A 26,905-nucleotide genomic window follows, 5' to 3' on the forward strand; every position below is an offset into this window, starting at 1 on the left:
TTTGCTTGGTTTAAAACAAAGCTGGAAATGTTCACCATGTTATATCTGTGTCTTTCTTCCTCCTGCAACTACACGCATGCAAGCTATGTCTGTCTGTGGTTCTGATGAAGCTGTAACTCAAGAGTTCTCAATCATTCAATTAATCCATCATATATTTTAAGTGCTTACTGTCTTGAGAGCACTTTACTAAGAGCTTGGAAAGTACAATTCAACAGTTGATAGACCGGTTCCCTCCCCACAATGAGTTTTCAGTCTAGATGGGGAGATAGACATTAAAAGAAATAAATAATTTATAATAAATTATGTATAGCTACATAGATAAGTATTGTGGGCCGAGAGCTGGGTGCATACCAAGTGCTCAAGGGGCACAGATCTTCTTCTTACAATGTTCTCCCTCAGGTGCCTAAAGCAGTGCTGAATCCAATATATCAATCCGTTGATTCATCCATGGCATTTATTGAATGCTTACTTTGTACAGAGCATGGTCCTAAGCATTTGGGAGCTTTCGATAGAATAGATTTAGTAGACTCAATCCCTGCCCACAAGGAGTTTACAGTCTACAAGGGGAGACAGATCTTAAAATAAATTTAAGATTAGGAAAATAATAAAAATAATGTTATTTGTTATGTGCTTACCATGCATCAAACACTATTCTAAGCGCTGGGATAGATGCAAGCTAATCAGGTTGAACATACTCCCTGTCCCACATGGAGCTCACAGTCTCAATCCCCACCTTACAGGTGAGGTAACTGAGGCCCAGAGAAGTGAATTGGCATGCCCAAGGTCACACAACAGACAAGTTTCCCTCTTACTTAGACAGTGAACCCCATCCCTTAGACTGTAAACGTGTTATGGGCAGGAAAAGTATCTGCTAATTCTGTTGGATTGTACACATTATAAGATTATAATATTATACACATTATAAGCATTATAAGAATGTGGATTGTACACATTATAAGATTATAATATTATAAGATTATACACATTATAAGCATTATAAGAATGTGAATTGTGCACATTATAAGATTATAATATTATGATTATACATATTATAAGCGTTATAAGAATACCATTAAAGAAAGTGGTGGAGCTGGGCTTAGAACCCAGCTCCTTCTGACTCCCAGACCTGAGCTCTATCCACTAGGCCACACTGCATCTCCAGCATCACCAGCATCGTCAAGCCTCAAATAGCAGGACCACAGCACTAAGGTACTGAAAGGCAGTCGGCTCGCCGCCATGGGGATGCAATAACGGCTTCTCCCAACACAGATTGGCCCCAGATAGATGAGCCTAGTGTGTGGCAATCAGGTTGCCTTCCTCGAGTAAAGCTTTGGGGAAGAGCAGGTCAACCCTGCAGCAGACCATTGCACTGCCAGTGGTAACTCAAGAATGTGGTAAAGGGTATCTTGATGCGCCCACAGGGTAGGGGGAGTGTTGGTCGCCGTCATTTCTCTACAGCCGCCCTCCCCCACATTGCTAGTTTACTGACCCCAGAATGGTCATCAAAGATGGACTCCCTCTGGCATCAATGGAGGGACGGAGAGAGGGACTCTCTCCTAGGGAAGCAGTGTGACCTAGTGGAAAGAGCACAGGCCTGAGAGTAAGTGGTCCTTGGTTCTGATCCCGGCTTTCCCACTTGTCTGCTGTGAGACCTTGGGCAAGTCACTTAACTGCTCCGTGCCTCAGTTTCCTGAGGCATTAAATAGTTGCTCTCCCTTCCCCTTAGACTGCGACCCCCACGTGAGACAGGGTTTGGGCCTGACCTGATCATCTTGTGTCTACTCCAGCACTTAATACAAACAAGCATCCAATAAGTGCTTAACAAACACCTTAATTATTATTGTTATTTCTGTGGAAGCAGTGGGGCTCAATGGAAAGACCACTGGCCTGGGAAATTAAAGGACCTGGGTTTTAATCCTGGCTCTGCTACTTTCCTGCTGTGTGACCCTGGATAGACATTCGACTTCTCAGTGCCTCAGTTTCCTCATCTGTAAAGCGAGAATTTAAAACCTTGTCCACCCTCCTACTTAGACTGTGATCCCCTTGAGGATCCTAGTAACTGAATATCTTCCCCAGCACTTAGTACAGTGACTGACTCTTAGTAATCAATTAACTAATACCATAATTATTATTGTTATCATTGTTTATTATTTTGCAGGCAGGAGCCAGTGTCTGCCAACTCTGTTGTATCGTACTCTCCCAAGTGCTTAATACAGCGTTCTACCCTCAGTACATGCTCAATAAATTCCACTGACTGACTTTTTTATCGTTTGTGCATGCCATCCACAGTCACTGCCCACTTCTGAGCAGGAAGCATGAAATACAGGCGAATCAAAGGCAGGAGGCATGGCTCTGCAAGGATATCACCTCCATCCTGGAATAGGAAGAGAGAGTGGAGGGGTCGCGAATGCTGCAGCTGCCAGTGCTGATGGGCTACTATGGAAGGAAATGAAAAAGGAGACCAGAGGAAATTAAAGCGGAGGTAGTGACACGGGTCAAGCTCATGCCAGGGCATATGCACCCCTTGGGAGTCAGCCTGGCACCTCTGCTCTTCACGTATATCTGTGGGGAGATGCTGGAGAAACCAATGTGGGGGCCATATCCCACCATTAATCAATGGTATTTATTGAGCACCCACTGTATGCAGAGCACTGTACTAAGCACTTTTTTATCATGCTTGTTAAGTGCTTACTATTTGCCAGGGTTGCTAATAAGCATTGGAGTAGTTAGAAGTTAATCAGGTTGGATACAGTCTATGTCCCACACTGGGTTCACAGTCTAAATCCCCATTGTACAGATGAGGTAACTGAGACCCAGAGAAGTGAAGTGACCTGACCAAGGTCACACAGCAGACAAGTGGCGGAGCTGGAATTAGCGCTCAGGTCCTTCTGACTCCCAGGCTCCTGCTTTATGTACTAGGATACAATACTTGAGTTCAGTACAACAGAGTTGGTGGACATGATCCTTAACCACAAGTACTATACAGTCTAAAGGGGCAGAGACAGGGAGTGAAATAAATTACAACAGGAAGACAGGTTGAGAGGAGCTGGGCCAGGACAGACCTTTGGGGATGGGGGTGCTCCTTCAGCCACCTCAACACAGTTGGTGTTCCAATTATTCCCTACTGGCTCCTTTCTCCACCTACTAGGTTATTTATGGTATTTATTATTAATTAATCAAAATATTTATAGAGTGTTTACTGTATGCTGAGCACTGTACTAAGCATTTGGGAGAGTATAGTACAAAAGAGTTGGTAGATGCATTCCCTGCCTGGGGTAGACCGAAGACAATAACGAGGGGCATTCATTCCATCATATTTATTCAGCGCTTACTGTGTGCAGAACATTGGACTAAGCACTTGGAAAGTACAATTCAGCAGCAAAGAGAGACAATCCCTGCACACAACGGGCTCACAGTCTAGAATTGGGGAGACAGACATCAAAACAAGTGAACAGGAGTCAATAGCATGAATATAAATAAATAGAATGAGATATATATACACATCAGAACAAGTAAAACAGGCATTATTATATATAAATAGAATTATAGATATGTACATATATACACACAGTCCCTGTCCCCCATAGGGCTCATAATCTAAGAGAGAGAAAGAGAGAAAGGGGATGTCATTCACATTTTACAGATGAGGAAATTGAAGCAAAGGGGGAAATAAGTGACTTACTCAAGGTCACACAGCATGCCAGTGGTTGGTCTAGGACTAGAAACTGGGTCTCCTTATTCCCAAACTCATGCGCTTTTTATTTGTTCACCGTGCTGCTTCCACGTGAATTGATTACCGATAGCTAGTTCAACTATCATGGGTGTGTCTCTAAATGCTAGCTTGTCTTTGCCATTAGAGTGGAAGCTTCTCAGGGGCAGGTATCATATCTTCTACTTCTGGGTAACCAATCAGTGATATTTACTGTGCACTTACTGTGTGTAGAGCACTAAATGCTACTAAAACAGTCCACAGTACAGACTGGTGATGATGATTGTGATGAAGATGATGGTAACAACGATGCTCCATGATCTCATTGTTGGATGAGTCTGACAACATCTGTAAAGTTTCAGGGTTCAGTTTATTATCTGGAAATCCTCATAAATACCCGAGAGCAAATTGCTCCTTCCATCCCTAGGTATCCAGTGCTTGAGACTGCCTGCCTGTATCTGTCTGACATAGATCAGGTACTCTTTGGACTAGGTATATTTATCTCTGCCCTGAGCAGCAACTAGAAATGCACCTGTCTGCCATTGACATTTCCTGTTCCTAATTAAACACTTTCCATTTTGATGTTTTACTCTCCTTCAGTCAAATACCACAGCCATGTGACAGAACTGGAGTAGGGTGGGAGTGAACAAGATGGGGAAAGACACGAGGAGAAGAAACACACACAAAGACATATACACACAAAGACATACACCCACCCACCTAGGGAGATAGTTTTTAAGTATGTCCACCGATAAGTCTGTTGCCACGGCAGAGCACCACCTCCTGGCAAATTGCCACCCCGAGCCTGCACAATGACTGATATTATAGACTGTTCATCCTCCCCCGATCTGGATAACGATCAGGTGGCCCATGTCAGGCTGTTCTGCCCTGCTGAGTTAACCACGTAGCTCAAAAGTCATGTGGCAGACAAGTCCGCAGCACAACAACCTTGATGCCAGCTGGGGAGTGTGGTTATCTCCTCATCCTTTTGTCCCCTGGAAATTTTTTTGATATCATACCAAAAATTTTGCCAGCACTGAGGTAGAGAGGATAGAGGAGAGGCCACCGGGACTTAGAGTGTCCAGAAAGTCTTTCTTGACCAGCAATAATAATGATAATAATGATGGCATTTGTTAAGCGCTTACTATGTGCACAGCACTGTTCTAAGCACTGAGGAGGATAGAAAGGTGATCAGGTTGTCCCGCGTGAGGCTCACAGTCTTCATCCCCATTTTACAGATGAAGGAACTGAGGCCCAGAGAAGTGAAGTGACTTGCCCACAGTCACACAGCTGCCAAGTGGCAGAGCCAGGATTTGAACCCATGACCTCTGACTCCCAAGCCCGGGCTTTTTCCGCTGAGCCACGCTGCTTCTCTAAGAAGGTAACCCACCATCACACCCTAACTAGTTTACCCCTTTCTTCATTCCTGATGTGTCTGTCTCCAGTCCCTTCTCCCCACTTATAGTCTTAGACTGCAAACCCCACCAAAGGCAGGGACTGTGCCTAATTTTGTTATTCTCTCCCGGCACTTAGTACGGTGCTGGGCACACAGTAAGCTCTTAATAAATTCCACAAGTAATAATAATTATGATATTTGTTAAGCGCTTACTATGTGCCAGGCTCTTACTAAGCACTGGGGTGGATAAAGCAAATCGGGTTGAACACAGTCCCTGTCCCACGTGGGGCTCACAGTCTCAATCCCTATGTTACAGATAAGGTAACTGAGGCACAGAGAAGTGAAGCGACTTGCTTCACAGAAGTCACACAGTAAACAAGTGGCGGAGCCAGGATTAGGACCCAGGAGCGTCTGACTCCCAGGCCCATGCTCTATCCACTAGGCCACACCGCTTCACTGCTATCACTCCTCTTACTATCATTACTATTTCTACTACTATTCTTCTTGGACTGAACCCACAAGGAAAGTCTTCCAGGGATAAGTCTTCATTAGGGAAGGTTTCCGATCTAGGAACTTGAGGGAACTTCTCAGAATGGGCAGGCTCAGCACAAATAATGAAGACAGATGTCTAATGGGGTGGCAAAAACTGCAACCTACCCAGGCTGCTTACCCGGGCACCTGCCTGTTGGCCTATGGCACAACACCACATCAGCACTATGCTTTAGCCCCCAGTGGGTTTTGAATGCAAAATTCTCACATGCATGTAGCAAAGTACATGACCTCTACCCATCTACTCCCTTGTCCTATCAGTTCCCCAGCAGGAACTCGACCCATCAGGATGAGAGAGTAAGAGCAAACCACTAGCACTAAAATGAATCCCTCTATGTAGGTTCGCGATCCATCGGTGGCATTTACTGAGTGTTGTCTTTGTGCAGAGCACTGAACTAACCACTTGGAAGATAGAGTTGTAGCTACAGTGCCTACCTTCCAGGACTGAATCTCATCTGTCAACACAGTCAATTCCCCACTACTCATGATTTTACGTAGGCAATTCGAAGGCTTTCTCTCCTCACCAAATAGCAGAAGTGGACTGGTCCTGGCTAGGTGGTGTGGAGTAAGAGTGTTTTTGCTGTCAATTATTTGGAGTAGCATCAGCAGTATTAGTAGTAGGAGGAGGAGAAATAATAATAAAAGTAGTAAACAGTAATAGTAGTAGTAGTAGTAATAATAGGAGTAGGAATAATAGTAGTGGTAGTAGAAAGCCCTAAAGATATTTATTTATCTGTAGCTTTACTGCGCACTTGGGAAAATTCAGCCATTAAAGAAGACAACATTCCCTGCCTTTGAAGGGATAGTATTCACCAGAGAAGCGGTGTGGCTTTGTGGAAAGAGCATGGGCTTGGGAGTCACAGGTCATGTGTTCTAATCTGGCTCTGCCACTTGTCTGCTGTGTGACCTCGGGCAAGCTGTTTAACTTTTCTGTGCCTCAGTTACCTCCTTGGTAAAATAGGGATAAAGACTGTGAGCCCCACGTGGGACAACCTGATTACCTTGTATCTACCCCAGCACTTAGTACGGTGCTCTGCACACAGTAAGAGCTCAATAAATATGATTGAATGAATGAATGAGTGCTTGATACATAGTGAGCGCTTAACAAATACCATAATTATCATTATTATTGCCTCTTTTCCAAGAGGCCTTTCCCGACTAAGCCTTCATTTCCCAAACTCCATCTCCCGTCTGTGCTGCCCTTGCACTTGAATCTGTACCCTTTCTCCACCCCACCCTCAGTCTCACAGCACTTACTTGCATATCCACTTGTCAGCTGTGTGACTTTGGGCAAGTTACTTAACTTCTCTGTGCCTCACTTACCTCCTCTATAAAATGGGGATTAAGACTGTGAGCCCAACGTGGGACAACCTGAAAACCTTGTATCTCCCCCAGTTCTTAGAACAGTGCTTGGCACACAATAAACACTTAACAAATACCATAATCATCATCATATCCATCATTTATTGTAATATCTGTCTCCCCCACTTTATTAACTTCTTGTTGACAGGGAACATGTATACCATTTCTGATTGGGTGTACTCACCCAAGGCCTTAGTACAGCTTTAAATAAATACCCTTGACTGATTGATTGATTGACTGATTGATTATATTCAAACTGGGGAGACAGTCCTAGAAAAATATTAGAAGTAGAGGTATCACAATAAAATTCTGTGCTGTTTATTGAACATATGCATTCAGGTGCTGAAGGCAAATGTAAATAAATAATTGCTAGAGGTGACTGTTGGTTGATATGACTCAGAGTGTTGGGAGTTAATTGGGGAAGACCTGTTGGAGGAGTTGGGATTTGAGCAGAGTTTTAATCATGACTAACCTATAGTACGTTCCATAGCTTCTGATCTGGGCCACATCACAGAAACTGTAAGCCCCAAGTGAACCCGTAACTTAGAGACTCGAAGTTCCTTGTGGGCAGGGAATGTGTCTAACATCTCTGATATATTGCACTATCCCAAGCTCTTAGTACAATTCTCTTACTGCAGTACATGCCCAGTAAATATGATTGATTGATTGAGAGAGACTATAGCCAACCTGATGATCTTGTATCTACCCCAGTGAGAAGCAGCATGGCTTAGTGGAAAGAGCACCGGCTTGGGGGTCAGACGTCGTGGGTCCTAATCCTGGCTCCACCACTTCTTAGCTGTGTGACTTTGGGTGAATAACTAAACTTCTCTGTGCCTCAGTTGAAGCAGTGTGGCTTAGAGAAGCGGTGTAGTTTAGTGGAAAGAGACCGGGCTTGGGAGTCAGAGGTTGTGGGTTCTATTCCCGCCTCTGCCACTCGTCTGCTGTGTGACCTTGGACAAGTCACTTCACTTCTCCGGCCTCAGTTACCTCATCTGTAAAATGTAGACTAAAAGTGTGAGTCCCACTTGGGTTAACTTGATTACCCTGTATCTATCTCAGCATTTAGAACAGTGCTTGGCACATAGTAAGTGATTAACAAATACCATTATTATTATTATTATTATTATTAATTACCTCATCTGTAAAACAGGGATTGAGATTAAGACTGTGAGCCCCATGTGGGACAACCTGATTACCCTATATCTGCCCCAGTATTTAGAACAGTGTTTGGCACAAAGTAAGCACTTAAATACCATCATTAGTTGTATTAGTATTAGTGTGCAGAGAACTAAATAAGCTCTGGGAGAGGACAGTACAACACGTCTTCAGGTTACAAGCAGATAGGGAGAGGAGGCAGCTCAGGGAGGTCATATTTTAATTCATCAATCAATCAATGGCATCTATTGAGTGCTTACTAAGTGCTGTACTAACCGCTTTCGAGACTATGATATAGAATTAGCAGACTTGTTCACAGTTCATAATAAGCGGAGCCCATCTGGCTTTCAGGCTACCTCAATGTGGCCAGATGCTGCTTCCAGAGAGGTGGAACTCCATCTTCTGAGTATCCGCTGTTCACACCTGCTACCTCGCCTCTCTGCCACTCCCACTCAGTCCCAAATCTTCCACCAAATGCAGCTTCAGCAGCTTGAAGCTAAAGGCCCCAGAAAGAGCCTTTACCCTCTCAAAGCCGTCACCCTGCTCAAAGACGACTCAGCTCCCTCCTGAAACCTTTCTCACAACTCCTTTTGCTGTTTAATGAAACTCTAAGTCTCCAAAATGAATCCCGACAGTGGGGAGAGAAGCATATTGGGCGGTCAGTCTGGGCTTCGATTCTCTGGGGACTCCCAAAGCCCTGTCTGCTTCTTTCCAACCCACAACTCTGGTCCTGGGGTGGAAAGGTGCCACAGAGCCTGATAATTCATTAGCAAGGGATTAGAGGAGTGATTTCTAACAGAATTTTCCCAGGGGTCAAATTCAAGCCCGTAAAATAGTTAGAAAGAGCCTGAGGGTACTTGTGTTTAATTTAAGATTAGTCATACTGTCCCAGTGGGTCATAAAGTGAAAGTTTTATTACCTTAAGGCTGAAGGTTGGCCTGTCTGGGGTTTTCCGCTTCTCCTCTCCATTTGAACAGCAGCTCAGCCTAGTGGGGTCAGGGGATCTGGGTTCTAATATGACCTCCACCACTTGCTGCCGTGTGACCTCAAGTAAGGCGCTCGACTCCTCCGGGCCTCGGTTTTCTCGTCTGTAACATGAGGATCCAATATGTGTTCTTCTTCCTCAACTGTGAGCCCCATGGGGACTGGACTGTGTCTAATCTACTAGCCCAGTGGGTAGCACAGGGCTTGTTACATAGCAGATACTTAAGAAATACCACAATTATTTTAAGTGTTTCTTCTCTAAGAGATTGTGACTTCAGATGCCCGATCCCTGGACATGTTGGCAAGGGTGGGAGAGAAGAGACATTTTGGATTCCTGTAGGTCTCTGCTGGACCTCAGCCAATCAGTCAGTCAATTGGTGGCATTTACTGAGCACTAAATTTACCATTTGTAGTGCACTGTACTAAGAACATGGGAGAGTATATTACAACAGAGTTGGAAGGCGTGTCCCCTGCCTGCAAGGAGCTAACAGCCTAGACGGGAAGGTGTCTACCAACTCTGTTATATTGTATTCTCCCAAGCACTTAATTCAGTGCTCTGCACCTAGTAAGCACTCAATAAATTTGATTGATCGACTGAGGAGAAAAAGAAATGAGAAAGAGCATGGCCTGCTGGATAGAACATGGGCCTGGGAGTCAGAGAGAACTGGGTTCTAATCCCGATTCTGCTACTTGTCTGCTGTGTGACTTTGGGCAAGTCACTTCTCCAGGCCTGTTACCGCATCTGTAAAATAGGGATAAGTCTATGAGCTCCATGTGGGACATGGACTGTGTCCAATCTGATCATCTTGTATCTACCCCAATATTTAGGACAGTGCTTGGTATAGAAAGCCCTAAGCAAATATCATAAAAAGAGAGGCTTAATAGAGGCTTGGAGGCAATGTGAAGAGAGATTCACATGGAAGATGTAGTTTCCATCTGGGAAAGCCTAACCTGGATTTCTTTGCTCTGCCATCTGTTTCCCCCGATTAGACTGTGAACCTGTTATTGGGTACAATTGCCGAATTGTACATTCCAAGTGCTTAGTACAGTGCTCTGCACATAGCAAGTGCTCAATAAATACTATTGAATGAATGATTCCTTCTCCTTCAGCATCTAGAAGGAATCTGGAAACATGAATTCTCTTCTCCAGTTTGCCACCAGTCTGCTACGAATGACCTCAGAGTGGTTATTTAAGCACTCTGTCCCCATTTTCTCATTAGTAAAATAGGATAACAATGCCAGCCTCTCCCTACTGCACAGGAATGGTGTGAAAGTGAAATAAAATCACTGATGTCCAAATGTATGGGAGTAATGAAAGCCCTCTTTAAATTCAAGGCATTATCATTATAATTCATGTTATTCCCCAGTCTGAATGGTCAGAGACTAGCACCCAGACAGTCTTTGAGAAGCCAACTTAGCTCTTTGCTTCAGGTGAAATCTGGTTTCCACACATTTTAGGGCAGCTGCAGTCTGCAGGTTTAAATATTGATAGCACCCAGGTGGATAATTATAATGGAGTCATAGTATAATGGAGTTCTTATGTATAATCATCACAAAGTTCATATAAATAAATAACCATGAACTTTTCCAGAGAACCTTTCAGGATCTTATCATTTCTTCTCTCTCCTTTTTCTCTGCCTTTCCTCCTTTCCTTCAACTGAATGGAGGCTATGGGAATAAAACTAATACAAGAGGAGGCAAGCAAGCAAAAACCCTAGGCTTACAGTTCCAACCCCACATTCAGTATCAGTATTGCATTCCTGCTGTCGAACATCACCGTGAACAGCTTAAAGGCTTCTTTTCCCAGGAGACCTTGCTGCTAATCTGCACTTGCATATCATGGCAGAAAGCTAAAAATTCACTTGCAGGTGTCTACGTTCTCGCGATCTTTCAACTGGAAGCACAACCCTTAAGTTGGAAGTAGTGTGGCCTAGTGGATAAAGCATAGACCTGGAAGACAGCGGCATATCCAGCTCTGCCTGCTGTGGAACCGTGGACAAGTCACCCAACTTCTTTGTGCTTCAGTTTCCACATCTGTGTAATAGGGGTTTAATACCCATTTGTCTCTTTTATTTTGCATGGTATTTCTCAAGTGCTTACTCTGTGTAAAGCACTGTACTAAGCGCTGGGATAGGTACAAGTCAATCAGGTTGGACAGAGTCCCTGTCCTAACATGGGCTCACACTCTTAATCCCCATTTTAATGATGAGGTAACTGAGATCCAGAGAAGTGAAGTGACTTCCCCAAGGTCCACAGCAGACAAAGGAGAAGCAGACGTGGATAGAGCATGGGCCTGGGAGCAAGAAGGACCCTGGTTCTAATCCTGGTTCTGCCACTTGTCTGCTGTGTGATCCTGGGCAAGTCACTTCACTTCTCTGGGGCTCCGTTACCTCAACATTAAAATGGGGATTAGGAATGTGAGCCTCATGTGGGACAGGGGCTGTGTCCAACCTGATGAAGTTGTATCTATTCCAGCATTTAGAACAAAGCTTGGCACATGGCAAGTGCTTAACGAGGGCCACGATTATTATTACAATTATTATTAATAAGTGGCAGAGTGGAGATTAGGACCCAGGTCCTTCTGACTTTCAGGCCCTGGCTCTATCCGCTAGGCCATGTTTCGTCTCATCATCAGAAGAGTCAAGCTTCACCAAACATCTTCCAAAATTACCGTCAGAAGATTGTCTTAGCAAACGTTTGAGAAATCATGAGATGATTCTGAACCCTTCGCATTGTAGCCGCATGCCTGGCCGTCCCCGTCCTGAACCCACCGACAAGGTGAAATAGCAATGTGCATGATTTGACTGAAATTGTCCTTGAACTGTTCGGCAGAGTCAACAATAGTATATTCAGTTCCTGTGGACGGGGGCTACAGTTTCCTCAGTTGACCCCGGCACCAGATCCCCAATAAGGGAGGAAATGAGGACTGAACCTTCAAATCTGGAGGATCAAAGGTCATTAAGGCAATAATGCCGAAGTACCTCTTCCCTTTTAACTTCTGGACATCCATTCTCTTTATGATATTTGTTATACACTTACTATATGTCAGGCACTATACTAAGCACCAGGGTAGATACAAGTTAATCAAGTTGGACACAGTCCCTGCCCCTCATGGGGCTCGGTCTTCACCTCCATTTTGAGGCCCAGAGAAGTGAAGTGGCTTACTTGAGGCCACACAGAAGACAAGTGGCATAGCCAGCAGTAGGACCCAGGACCTTCTGACTCCCACACCCATGCTTTATCCCCTAGGTCCTCCTGTTTCTCTTAGGCCACGCTTCAACCACTGTGCCCCTGTGGCTCTGCAGCTGTTCCTAGAGGACTTGGCAAATGGCAAGGACCAATTGCCATGTTGATCAAGCTCTTTGTACGGGTTAGCTTCATCTGTTATTTTGCCTGTCGACAAGGAAGGGTCCATGATTCACCTACCTTTCAGAAAACAATGGTTTCCACTTAGAGTACCCAGCAAGAGTCAGTGGCAGGCTCCCTCTGATATGGATCAAATCTCTCTTATCTTAGGACAGGAAGACCTGGCTGTGGTAATTCATCTTCGAAAATGTCTTTCAATCGAGCAGGGGAAAACAATTTCCAGTCAGGTTCTCCTGTCGCAGATGTCCGCTCCAGAAGGATCTGTCTAATAATAGCATGTAATGACATGACTTTATTGAGCTGTCCTTCACATTTGAGGATGATGTTACTGATGGTGAGATCTCATCCAGGAGTGTGGGTGTGACTGCTCCGAGCGATTGTGTGCCTCGGTACTTCCCTTCTCACGGACTGCATGTGAAGATGTCCTTTGCCTTGATGATGCATTTATCTCCTGCTGCACCTGTAGCTCCTTCTAAGTCAGCTTCTTGTTCCCTGGATTCTTTGAAGCAACCACCCAAGGATGGAATGACCCTCTTGCTTTCTGGTCCTTCAGATGCTGTTGTCTCCAAGCAGAACCCTGATACTGAGCTTCCTTGTGTCTTGAAAGCATTGGTTCGGCCTTCCCTGGCTGTGGGGGCCCCAGTTCAGTTCACTGTGCAGTGCTTTTGTGGGTTTTCCTCTAAGGTCCATTCTCCTCTCGTGTCCCACCCAGTGGTTTTATTCCTTACCAAAACTGATTCCCCAGTGGAAGGGAATGGTAAGCTCTCATAAAGATGTAGATTCTGTTCCAGGACCTCCACTCACAGATTCTACTGACCCCTGGCTCCGGCCTTCGAATACTCTTCTCGCCCAAATCTGACAGGCCACTGCCCTCTCCATGTTAAAAACATTTCTTCCATGGAATATGGAAGCATTTCCTCAATATTCTAGCATTCCTCTAGACTTTAAGTTCACTCTGGGTAGGGAATGTGTCTACCAACTGTGTTGTATTGTACTCTCTGAAGTGTTTAGCACAGTGCTCTGCACACAGTAAGCACACAGTAAACACCACTGATTGATCAAACCTTCACCAATTAATTTCCAGCTTCCCAAGTCACGTAAATCATCATCCATCCCCTCCGGTTTGTAATAATAATGATAATAATTGTGGTATTTATTAAACATTTATTATGATCCAAGCACTGTTTTAAGCATTGGAGTAGATACAAGGAAATCAGGTTTGCCACAGTCCTTGGCCCTCATGGGGCTCACAATCTCGATCCCCATTTACAGATGAGGTAACTGAGGCACAGAGATATTCAGTGATTTGCCCAAGGTCACACAGCGGATATGTGGCAGAGCCAGGATTATAACCCACGACCTCTGACTCCCAGGCCTGTTCTCTTTCCATTAGACCATGTAAGCTTGTGTTCTGAGTGATCTTGGGCAAGTCACTTTGCTTCTCTGGAACACAGTTACCTTATCTGCAAAATGGGGGTGAAGACTGAGCCCCATTAGGGGCAGGGACTGTGCATTTACACCCATAGTCAGCACATATGTGTATTTGTTTACTCAGCTGTACATTCACTATTAATTAAATGATGTTTAATTAATTAATTAATAGCATTTATTGAGAGCTTACTGTGTGCAGAGCAGTCTATTAAATACTTGGGAGAATATACTACAGCAGAAATAGTAGACATATTCTCTACTTACAATGAGTTTCCAGTCTAGAGGCTTGATTCTTCTAACATGCTTGTCATCACTATGGTTTTTTGATAGGAGATGTTTTTCCAGCAACTCAAGTCTGTATGAAGAGAGCACAATATGCTGTCAGAAGAAGCAATGTGGCCTCGTGAATAGAGCATGGACCTGGGAGTCAGACGGCCCTGGGTTCTAATCCCAACTCTGCGACTTGTCTGTTGTGTGACCTTGGGAAAGACACTTCACTTCTCTGTGCCTCAGTTACCTTATCTGCAAAATGAGGTTAAAACTGTGAGCCCCATGTGGGACAGGGTCTGTGTCTAACCTGATGATCTTACGTATCTACCCTAGCACTTACAATAGTGCCTGGCATATAATAAGTGCTTAACAATTACCATAATAAAAGAAGCAGCAGCTGTGGGCATGTGGCCAGCAAACATAGTGTCAGTTTAGGTGCACACTTGCAAATTCTCCTAGGGCTGTCAAGAATTTAACCCCCATGTTATAAAAAACCTGAGTGAAGGTATCTTTGATGCTGACTTTTTCACACACATTTCTCCATGTAACAAGGATTTATCTACATACAATAGTTCTAGGCATTTTCTAGAGTTTCTAAATTCACCCCTTACCCATTCCTACAGGGGAGAATCAGGCACAGAGCTAAAAATGTTTAAGTTCACCGATCAGCCACTGGCTCTTGATATGCAGACAAAATCACCTTCCCAGTCAATCTGTCAGTAGTATTTATTCACCACTTACTGTGTGCAGGTCACTGTACTAAAGTACTTGGGAGAGTACAATATAACAGACTTGGTAGAAATGTTCCCTTTCATCATTAAGCTTACATTGTGCCATAATTTCTGCTGGGAGAGGAAATCCCAGTTTACCTGCAGGTTTTGGATTATGCTTTAGGGCACAGTCTTCATGGAAATGTCTAGGATTCCAAGGACTCAATAGAGATGTTGTCAAGTTCTAAATGCCTAAATGACCTTCATAAAGATGACATAAATGGGCTTTTTGGCCCAGCAGGTGTGTGTTGAATAGAAGCCCATTACTGCTCACCCGGCGGCATAAATATTTATAACCTCACTCTCCATTTATCCACATTGAAGATGTTGATAATGAAAACGGGCCTATGGGCTTGTTGCCGTTCAAGAACTGGAGTGTGAGACAATATTTTGGGATGCGCTTGGATTCCACAGTCAGCACTGCTGTTGGTGAAGTGTGAAGGTCAAGATCGAACCTGTGAAAGGCTTTTAATCAATAACCAAGGGCTGTTCCTTTCCTGCCGGGGATGTGGGGAGTGGAAAGATTCTCCCGTCTGGAGGTTAGTGATGCATGAATAAGGTTCTCTCACGTGGAAGGGCTTGGAAGGGGAAGGCAAGGTTTAATGATTTAATGTTTACAGAGTGTTTCGAGAACCTCCGGGAGAGGAAAGGCAGCTGAGAAGCACCAAAAGTTATTCCCCATTTGGTTTAGGTGGAGATTTTTACACCAGTATAACTACTGGCAAGATGGGGACCCTGTCGAGGATGCTTGACTCCAAGAGGTGCGAAAGCCATATGAATCTCCTGCCTTCTGATGGAAGCTGGTGGTTCAAAATCCTCCCTAAAAATCACACCTCCTCTAAGAGGCCTTCCATGACTAACCCCTCACTTCCCATACTCATCATCCCCTCTGCATTGCCTTTACACTTGGCTGTGTACCCCTTAAATGCTTTGATATTTGTTGCCAAACTGTACTTTCCAAGAGCTTAGTACAGAGCTCTGCGCACAGTAAGCGTTCAATAAATACGATTGAATGAATGAATGAAACTCACCGCAGCCCACGACATTTATGTCTCTATCCATATCCCCTATTGGTAATTTATTATGCTGTCTGTTTCTGTTTGTCTATTGTTAGCTTCTTATGGGCAACAATCACATCTACCAACTCTATTGTATTGTACTTCCCCAACCATTTAGTACAGCTTTCTGCACAAGATAAGCACTCAATACATGTCATTGATTGATGGATTGGCCCTCTCGTATCTCCCCTGCAACTGGGAACAGTAGGGGAAGTCATAAAGGGGCGTATATTCAGTGCCTTTGAATACAACTTACTGTATTAAGCGCTTGGGAGGCACGACACTTGAGAAGCAGCATGCCTATTGGAAAGAGAACAGGCCTGGGTGTCAGAGGACGTGGGTTCTAATCACTACTCTACCACGTAACCGCTGTGTGACCTTAAGCAAGTCACTTGCCTTCTCCACTTGTCAGCTGTGTGACTGTGGGCAAGTCACTTCACTTCTCTGTGCCTCAGTTACCTCATCTGTAAAATGGGGATTAACTGTGAGCCTCACGCGGGACAACCTGATTACCCTGTATCTACCCCAGTGCTTAGAACAGTGCTCTGCACATAGTAAGCGCTTAACAAATACCAATATTTTGATTAGACTGTAAGCCCGTCAAAGGGCAGGGACTGTATCTGTTGCTGACTTGTACATTCCAAGCGCTTAGTACAGTGCTCTGCACATAGTAAGCGCTCAATAAATACTATTGAATGAATGAATGAATGAATAAATGATCATTATTATTATTCTCTATGCTTCATTTATCTCATCTGTAAAATGGGAGTTAAAGCTATGAGATCCATGTGGGACATTGGATACAGTCCAATCTCATCAACTTGTATCTACCCTAGCTCTTAGTATGCCTGGCACACGGTAAACACTTAAAAAATACCACTGAAATATAAAAAAAGAACCTCAAGATACATGTCTTGCCCACCGAGAGCATACACAATGTTGGGCATAGAAATATTTACATGTAGTGGAATCAGAAAAAGAAACAATTTACAGTTGATAGATGATCTACACACAAGAGCAGGAGATGGGAATAAATAAATGCAGGAATAGGCCCTGATGCTAATGAAAATCAGAGAGAGTCAAACTGTGGGACTGTAAACTCACTGTGGGAAGGGAATATGTTTACCAACTCTGTTTTATAGTAAGCTCTCAATAAATAACATTGATGGATTGATTGGTAGACTGCAAGCTCATTGTGGGCAGGGATCGTCTACCAACTCTGTTATATTATACTCTCCCAAACCCTTTTTTTTGGGGGGGATTTGTTGAGCACTTACTAGGTGCCAAGCACTATTCTAAGCACTGGGGTAGATACAAGGTAATCAGGTTGTCACTCGTGGGGCTCACAGTCTTAATCTCCATTTTACAGATGAGGTAAGTGAGGCACAGAGAGGTTAAGTGACTTGCCCAAGGTCACACAGCTGACTAGTGGCGGAGCCAGGATTAGAACCCTCGACCTCTGACTCCCAAGCCCGTGCTCTTTCCACTAAGCCACACTGCTTCTGTAGCTTAGAAACTTAGGATGCTACTCTAAACGTACAATAAATATCATTGACAATAATGAAATTCAACCCTTCATAATGGAGGGGCAGGGCTAATATGGCAATGATAGAGATGTTAAAGCCATATTTAGCCAATTGCTGCTCTCCCATGAAATGATCTTAAACAATAGCACCAAACCCTGCCTACTTGACTGTAGACAGGAGAGCTCTCCCAACCCAGAAAGATCAAATAAGAATGCAGTATGCAGGCTGGCTACCAAAAAAAGGCAGATTCCTAATGGAAAGTGCACAAGCCTTGGAGTCAAAGGAACTTGGTTCTAATTCCACTTTTGCCACTTGCCTGCTGACTGACCAAGGGCCAATCATTTAGCTTCTTTGTCCCTTAGTTTCCTCATTCATCAGATGGGTAAATATCTGTACTCACTTCACCTTTGACTGTGACACCCTCATGAGACAAAGATTGGGTCTGATCTGATTATATTATATCTACTCCTGGGCTTAGTACAATGCTTGGCACAAAGTATCCGCTTAACAGATGCCACAGTTATTATTAAAGGACTGAGGGAGCATTTTTTCCTCTGTTTTGACTAGAGCTTTTCCCTGTGAATCCTGCATAAATGCACCTTCATTCATTCACATATGAGAAGAGGATTTTTAGTGAGATTACTCAGTAAGTGGATCAGTAAGATATCTCCCCTCCTCCCTCTCCTCCTTCCACCTGCCAAACCTTTTGTCATTTCATTGTGGGTTAAAGAATTATCCAAGACAATGGCGGAGGAAAGGAGAAAGCAGTTACCCATTAGCAACCCTGATAATTGTTTGGTGGGGGAGGGTGTGAAAATACAGGATGAAATATAGTTTGAGACATGATCATCTGTTGATTTCATTTATGTGCACTCCTGCTATCATTGGCATAGAAAATTGAGAATTGCTTGTCCTACTCTCAGTTTGAGACTTGATCATCTGTGTATTTCATTTATGTATGCTCATGCTTTTATTGGCATGGAAGATTGAGAATTGCTTGTTCTACCCTCAGATAACGCCATGTGCTCACCCATACACAGACACACACACACACTGACACTCATACAAATGCACCCACACTCACAGAAACACAAACACACACACAAATGCATACACCTACAGCAAGAAAATTCAGTCTAGCCTACCTACCCTCTTGTCGTATTTCTGTTGGGGATTTCTGCACTCTAAATTTGCTTCGAGCCAGCTGTGTCACCAGATGCGGACATGGTGATTCCCGTGATTTCACCCCGGGTGATAGCAGCCTCTAACTCCAGGCCCCCCATGCCTTGATCAGAGTTACGAGGCACAGGGATTTCAGTAGGAGCCGCCTGAAGGGAATTCTAGGTGCAAAGGCTGAGCTATGACTCAGCTCTGTCACCAGAAGTCTTGATGGCAGAAGGAGTCATAAACATGCTCCATACCTGGAGATGGTAAAAAAAATTAATGAGGTAGTGAATCAAAGACTACATATTCAATAGTATTTATTGAGCACTTACTATGTGCAGAGCACTGTACTAAGTGTTTTGAATGTATAATTCGGCAACAGATAGAGACAATCCCTGCCCATCAGCGGGCTCAGTGGTGATGAGTCAGGCCACTGCCATTCCTGCTGGCTTGGTCTTGAGAGTCCAGGTCTCAGCTTGAAGGAACGAACCCAAGTGCAGGCATCCCTTACAAAACACATATTAGTGGCCCAATCTCTCATTATGAATTGGTTCTTAATTACCAGCGATACTCATGGAGCTTTGAACAGAGTGGTTGATCCTGACAGCTTCAGTGAATGGTTGGGAAACAATAATTTCAGATCTACTACTATTTCTACCCCGACTCAGAGTCTCACATGGAGAGTTTCCAGTTCTCTACCAGCTCGACTATGGGAGGGAGAGTCAAGCAGAGGCCTGTCTATTCCATTCCTAGCTTGGACAGTGGCTAGCGAGTGGAAGGCAAGTCGCTACAAACTCACCTGTGCTGGGCAGTAGCAGCACGGGAGAGAGTCGAGGGCGGAGGCTCAGGTTTACTGCATGGAAGAAGGCAATAGTAAACCACTTCTGTATTTTTATCAAGAAAACTGTATGGATACACTACCGGAACGATGGCAGATGGAGGTGGGGTGTTCTGAGAGAGATACGTCCATGGCATCGCTATGGGTCAGAGACAATTCTACGACATAAGACAAGACTACTACTACTGCTTGGCTTAACTTGTCGAGTCGCCTGCGATCCACAGCCAGTCCATGGATACATCTCTCCCAGAACACCCCACCTCCATCTAAATCATTCTGGTAGTGTATCCATACAGTTTTCTTGGTAAAAATACAGAAGTGATTTACCACTACCACTACCACTGAAAAGCAGCACGGCCTAGTGGAAAGACCATGGGCCTGGGAGTCAGAGGATGTGCGTTCTAAACCTGGCTCCTCCACCTGTCTGCTGTGTGCCCTTGGCAAGCCACTTAGCTTCTCTGTGTCTCAGTTACCTCATCTGCAAAATGGGGATTAAGACTGTAGACCCCATGTGAGATCTAATTACCTTGTATCTACCCCAGAGCTTAGAACAATGCTTGGCACATAGTAAGTATTTAACCATAATAATAATACCATTATTATTATTATTATTATTATTACCATTACCTTCTTCCACACAGCAAACTAGAGTCTCCACCCTTGACTCTCTCCCATGCCCCTGGTGCCCAGCCCAGGTGAGTTTTGACTTATAGCTGATTGCCTCCCACTCGCTAGTGACTGCTCTAAGCTAGAAATAGAGTGGGTATGCCTCTGCTTGGCTCTCCCTCCCGTAGATGAGACTGGTAGACTACTGCAGCGTGGCTTAGTGGCAAGAGCAAGGGTTTGGGAGTCAGAAGTCATGGGTTCTAATCCCACCTCCTCCACTTGTCAGCTCTGTGACTTTGGGCAGGTCACTTCACTTCTCTGTGCCTCAGTTACCTCATCTGTAAAATGGGGATTAAGACTGTGAGCCCCATGTGGGACAACCTGATCACCTTGTATCTTCCCCAGCGCTTAAAACAGTGCTTCACATATAGTAAGTGCTTAACAAATGCCAACATTATTACTGGAAACTCTCTAAGAGTGATCCTGAGAGGTGATGACTACTACTACTATTACAATTAGTACTCTAGACTGCAAGCTCATTGTTGGAAGGGAATATGTCTGTTGTATTTTGTGTTGTGCTCTCCCAAGTGCTGCTTAGTACAGCATTCTTCACACAGTAAGTGCTCAATAAATGTAATTATGTATTATGTACTAATAGTAGTAATATTAATAGTATTTGTGAAGCAGACCAGATCAGGCTCAGTCCCTATCTCCTGTGAGGTTCACAGACTAAGGAGGAGGAAGAACAGGATAGAACAGGGGTAGGTTCTGTGTTGGCCCAGAGGATGGCCAAGTGTCAAGATTTGGGCTGTTGAATACTGATACTTCAGCATAACAATCAACAAGACTGTCCACCTATTGTAGATGGAATCGGAATCTAAAACGCGTGACAATCAGTCAGACCAAAATCCAAAGAAAAGCATCGGGCAAAAGAATGCATTCCCAAAATGGGTAATGAGATCACTAGAGAAGGAAAGTTTCAACTCTCGCCAAGAAAAGAAATGAGGCCTAATGGAAAGAGAATGGGCCTGGGAATCAGAGGAATTGGGTTCTATTCCTGGCTCCACCTCTTGTCCGCTGGATGATCTAGGGCAAATCACTGCACTTCTCTGTGCCTCAGTTTCCTCATCTGTAAAATGGGGATTAAGACACTGAACCCCATGTGGGACAAGGACTGTGCCCAACCTGATTACCATGTATTGACCTGAGCGCTTAGTACAGAGTGTGGCACATATAAAGTGCTTAAATACCACAGTTATTATTATAACCCAGAAGATGATCACCACTTTGATTCTGCTTATCTGAGAACCCACACCAGCAGTCAAGTCTCCTCTCCAAATTCAGGATTGGAATGGTGAAATTGGTTAGGGGGTCTGGCCATCTGACCAGATCACATATTGAACGACTATGGGGCTCAAAACAAATCTCCATCTGGAGATACCATCTGGAAGCTCGTGTGAATCCTCATCTTTGGTGAAAATCTACCCTTTGTACTTCGTGGTTGGGGGAGGATAGAACTTGGATAAAGTTGGGTTGGGGGGTGCTGGAGGGGAGGCAGAGACAAATGGGGTGAAGATGCAAACTCCCCTTTTCCATCCACCAAACATCCAGTGGGGAAATCGTCTTGGCAGGGTGTTCGCTGGACTCTGATTACCCAAAGGACAAAAAACGGGGACAAGTTTCAAGATTGTTTTGATTTTCCTTTCCAGTTCGAATGCTTATTATGACTAAAATTGGGCAGTGAACAGCTTGTGTTTGTTCTGACCTCCGTGAAGAACAGTCGGGAAATGTCAGCAATTTGTAGCAGCTCTTTGGAGGGGCAGAAAAGAGCCAATGCGGGGTCTGTTTAACCCTGTCGTCATGTGGAAAATCTGGGCCGATGGCCTTCTGCCAAGACCGAGCCACCAACTCAACCAGGCTGGCAACTCTCAGGCAGTTCCATCCTGACCTCATGCCCATTCGCAATGATGCCCATTTGTTCCTGTAAGTGAGACATAGGTTTGAAGGAAGAAAGCAGCTGTTAGCATGTACTTGTATCCAAGAGGCCAGGACCAAAGTGAGTTGTTAGTTCTGGCACTAAAGACCACATACTTTGGATCCCGGGAGAATGATGGTTGGGGTAGGTGACCTCTCTCTGCTAAATGCAGGACTAGCTGGAAGACTCAGTCCAAACCTGGGCTTCCTGTGGTATTTGGCAGTCCCTTAAACATTCTTGTCACAATGACTCTGCTATTAGCTTTGGCTCAAAGTACCCAAGGACACATATTTCTTTGGCTATTTTAGTGGGAGGGATGCTATCAGGAAACTAGATCCCAACATTTAAGCTTGAACATAAACATCATTATTCTCACTGCCATCATAATCAACTTCATCGCCAACATTCTGACCACTATCACCATCATCATTATCATCCCCTTGGGCCTCTTCTTCCTTCTCCTCCTCCTCACCATCCTCCTCCTTTTCCCCCACCTTTTCCTTCCCTCCTCCCCCTTTTCCTTCTCTTTCTTCTCCTCCTTTCTTCATCATCATCATGATCATTCTCATCATCATCATTATCATTATGGTTCTCTTCATCAAAATGTTTGTGCTTACATGTCTGCCTCCTTGGTACTATGGAAAGCATTCTAAATTAGAATTGACACTTTCCGGCTTGCTAAGACAGTCCAAGTTGACACTGATAAATATAGGAAGACTTCCAGTACTGAGATGCTTTATATCCACTGAAGAAACAAAGAGTGGAACTTATTAAATAAATAGATGACACAACTGTGTTAACATATGCAAGTAGAGGTGAGGGCCAATTGGGTGGGCAAGATAATGAAGGTCTCATTGGATTTGTGAAGGAACTTGACCGGAGAACATGAGTAATGTAATCAGATAGTGCAATTTAACATTCAGGACCCTACATAGCTTCACTTAACCAGATCATTCAGGGACGAATCCACCACTACTTTTTCCCTACATCCAATCCGTCACCAATGTCTGCCGGTCTCACCTTTACACTATCGCCAAGATCCCCCCTTTCTATCTTACTGGTAATGGCTATCTTACTGGTAGAGGCTCTCATAATATCCCGGCTGGATTATTGTGTCAGCCTTCTCTCTGATCTCCCTTTCTCTTGTCTCTCCCCCCTCCAGTCTATTCTTCATTCTGTTGCCCGGATCATCTTCCTGCAGAAACGCTCTGGGCCTGTCACTTCCCTCATTAAAATCCTCCAGTGGTGGCCTATCAGCCTCCGCATGAAACAAAAACTTCTCACTCTGGGCTTCAAGACTCTCCATCACCTTGCCCCCTCCTACCTCTCCTCCCTTCTCTCTTTCTACTGCCCAGCCCACACTCTACTCCTCTGCTGCTTACCTCCTCACCGTCCCCCATTCACGCCTATCTCGCCGTCGACTCCTGGCCCACGTTCTCCCACTGTCTTGGAATGCCCTCCCTCCTCACCTCCACCAAATTAACTCTCTTCCCCTCTTCAAAGTCCTACTGAGAGCTCACCTCCTCCAAGAGGCCTTCCCAGACTGAGCTTCCCCTTTCCCCTCTGCTCCCACTCTGCCCCCCTTCACCTCCCCTCAGCTAAACTCCCTTTCCCTCCTTTCCCACTGCTCCTCCCCCTCTCCCTTCCCCTCCCCTCAGCAGTATGCTCATTTGTCTATATCTTTCTTACCCTGTTCATTTTATTACCCCATTCATTTTGTTAATGAGATGTACATCCCTTTGATTCTATTTGTTGTGATTAAGTTATCTTGTTTTTGTCCGTCTGTCTCCCCTGATTAGACTGCAAGCCGATTGATGGGCAGGGATTGTTCATTCAATAGTATTTATTTATTGAGCACTTACTATGTGCAAAGCACTGTACTAAGCACTTGGAATGTACAATTTAGCAACAGATAGAGACAATCCCTGCCCATGGATGGGCTTACCATCTAATCGGGGGAGACAGACAGACAAAAACAATAGCAATAAATAGAATCAAGGGGATGTATACCTCACTGACAAAATAAATAGGGTAATAAGGATATATACAAGTGAGGAAATGAGCACAGTGCTGAGGGGAGGGGAAGGGAGAGGGAGAGAAGCAGAGGGAAAGGGGGGAAAGGGGGCTTAGCAGAAGAGAGGTGAAGCGGGGGCAGAGAGGCAGCAGAGGGAGCAGAGGGAAATGGGGAAGCTCAGTCTGGGAAGGCCTCTTGGAGGAGGTGAGCTCTCAGTAGGGCTTTGAAGAGGAGAAGAGAGTCAGTTTGGCAGAGGTGAGGAGGGAGGGCATTCCAGGACTGGGGAGGACATGGGCCAGGAGTCGACGGCGGGATAAGTGAGAACGGGGGACGGTGAGGAGGTGAGCGGCAGAGGAGCAGAGTGTGCGGGGTGGGCAATAGAAAGAGAGAAGGGAGGAGAGGTAGGAGGGGGTCTCTATCTGTTGCCAAACTGTACATTCCAAGCACTTAGTACAGTGCACACATAGTAAGCGCTCAATAAATACTATTGAATGAATGAATAATTGCTAATACTCAATGATGGCCAAGATTCATCACACCACAGAATGGTGTTTACTGACACTGTCCTCTCTTGGTTTTCTTCTTATATCTCTGGCCGCTTTTTCTCTCTTGGGCTCCTCCTCTGCCTTCCACCCCCTAACTGTGAATGTCCCTCAAGGTTCAGTTCTGGATCCCCTTCCAACTACACCCACTCCCTTGGAGAACTCATTCACTCACATGGTTTCAACTACCACTTCTACGTGGATGATACCCAAATCTACATCTCCTTCCCTGATCTTTCTCCTTCTATGCAGTCTCATATTTCTTCCTGCCTTCAAGACATCTCTACTTGGATGTTCTCCCACCACCTCAAGCTTAACATGTCTAAAACAGAATTCCTTATCTTCTCACTCAAAACCCTGTCTTCCCCTTGAGTTTCCCATCACTATAGACGGCACCACCATCCTTCCTGTCTCACAAGCCCATAACCTTCATATCGTCCTTGACTCCTCTCTCTCATTCGACCCACATATTCAATCCATCACTAAATGGTTCCACCTTCACTACATTGCTAAAATCTGCCCTTTTCTCTCCATCCACACTATACCATGTTAATCCAATTTCTTATCCTATCCTGCCTTGACTACTGAATCAGCCTCCTTGCTGAACTCCCAGCCTTCAAGTGTTTCTCCACTCCAGTCCATACTTCATTCTGCTTCCCAGATCATATTTTCTCAAAAAGGTTCAGGCCATGCTTCCCCACTCCTCATGAAACTCCAGTCGTTGCCCATCCACCTCCACATAGAACAAAAACTCCTCACCATTGTCTTTAAAGCACTCAATCACCTTGCCCCCTCCTACCTCATCTCTCCACTCTCTTACTACAACCCAGCCTCACACTTTGCTTCTTTCATTCATTCATTCAATCGTATTTCTTGAGTTCTTACTGTCTGCAGACTGCTGTACTAAGCCTTTGGGTGAGTACAATACAGATACGTTCCCTGCCCACAACGAGCTTACAGTCTAGGCCAAGGGAGACGGGCACGAATATAAGCAAATTACAGATATGTATATCAATGCCATGGGGCTGAGAGGGGGATGAACAAAGGGAGCAAATCAGGGCAATGAAGAAGAGAGTGGGAGAAGAGGAAAAGGGGGCTTAGTCAGGGAAGGCTTCTTGGAGGAGGTGTGCCCTCAATAAGGCTCAAAGGTGGGGAGAGTAATTTTCTTTTGGATTTGAGGAGGAAGGGCATTCCAGGACAGAGGCAGTACATGGGCAAGGGGTTGGTGGCAACATAGATGAGATCAAGGCACAGTGAGAAGGTTGGCATTAGAGGAGAGAAGGGTACAGGGTGGGTTGTAGTAGGAGAGTAGCAAGGTGAAGAAGGAGGGGGCAAGGTGATTGAATGCTTTAAAGTCAGTGGGATCATTTTTGTAGAAAAATGAACTGGGCAGCAGAGTGAAGTATGGATTGGAGAGGGGAGAGACAGGAGGCTGGGAGGTCAGCAAGGAAGCTGATGCAGTAATACAGGCAGAGTAAAATGAGTGATTGTATTAACGTGGTAGCAGTTTGGATGGAGAGGACAGGGTGGATTTTAGTGATGTTGTGCTAACCTTCTCGCTGTACTCTATCTCGTCTATCTCACTACCTACCCTTCGTCCACATCCTGCCTCTGGATTGGACCGCCCTCCCTCCTCAAATCTGACAGGCAATTAGTCTCCCCCACTTAAAAGCTTTATTGAAGTCACATCTCCTCCAAGAGGCCTTCCTCAACTAAACCCTCCTTTCCTCTTCTCCCACTCCTTTCTGCGTCACCCTGACTTTCTCCTTTTATTAATCCTCCCTTCCAGCCCCACAACACTTACACTTATGTACATACCTGTAATTTATTTATTTATATTAATATCTGTCTCTCCCTCTAAAGTGTAAACTCAGAGCAGGCAGGGAATTTGTCCGTTTATTGTTATACTGTACTCTTCCAAGCTCTTAGACAGTGCTACTCACAGTAAGCACTCAATAAATGATTGAATGATGAATGGAGAATTTGGGATCGGAGAAATTGTATTTAATAGAGCATTCCTTTCTTTTTGAACTAAAGGTGGGACGTTTTTATCAGGGAGTGGAGATTCAGCCTGCATGACCACTGGGAGATTGACAACTTGTTCCACATTGTGTGCAAGCTATGCTTGGCCCTTGCTGCCAGATACCACTGATGCTTCTCCTTCTTGAGGTTAGAATCTTCCTAAAACCT

The sequence above is a fragment of the Ornithorhynchus anatinus genome, chromosome 5 (assembly GCF_004115215.2).
Source record: "Ornithorhynchus anatinus isolate Pmale09 chromosome 5, mOrnAna1.pri.v4, whole genome shotgun sequence".
Lineage (NCBI taxonomy): Eukaryota > Metazoa > Chordata > Mammalia > Monotremata > Ornithorhynchidae > Ornithorhynchus > Ornithorhynchus anatinus.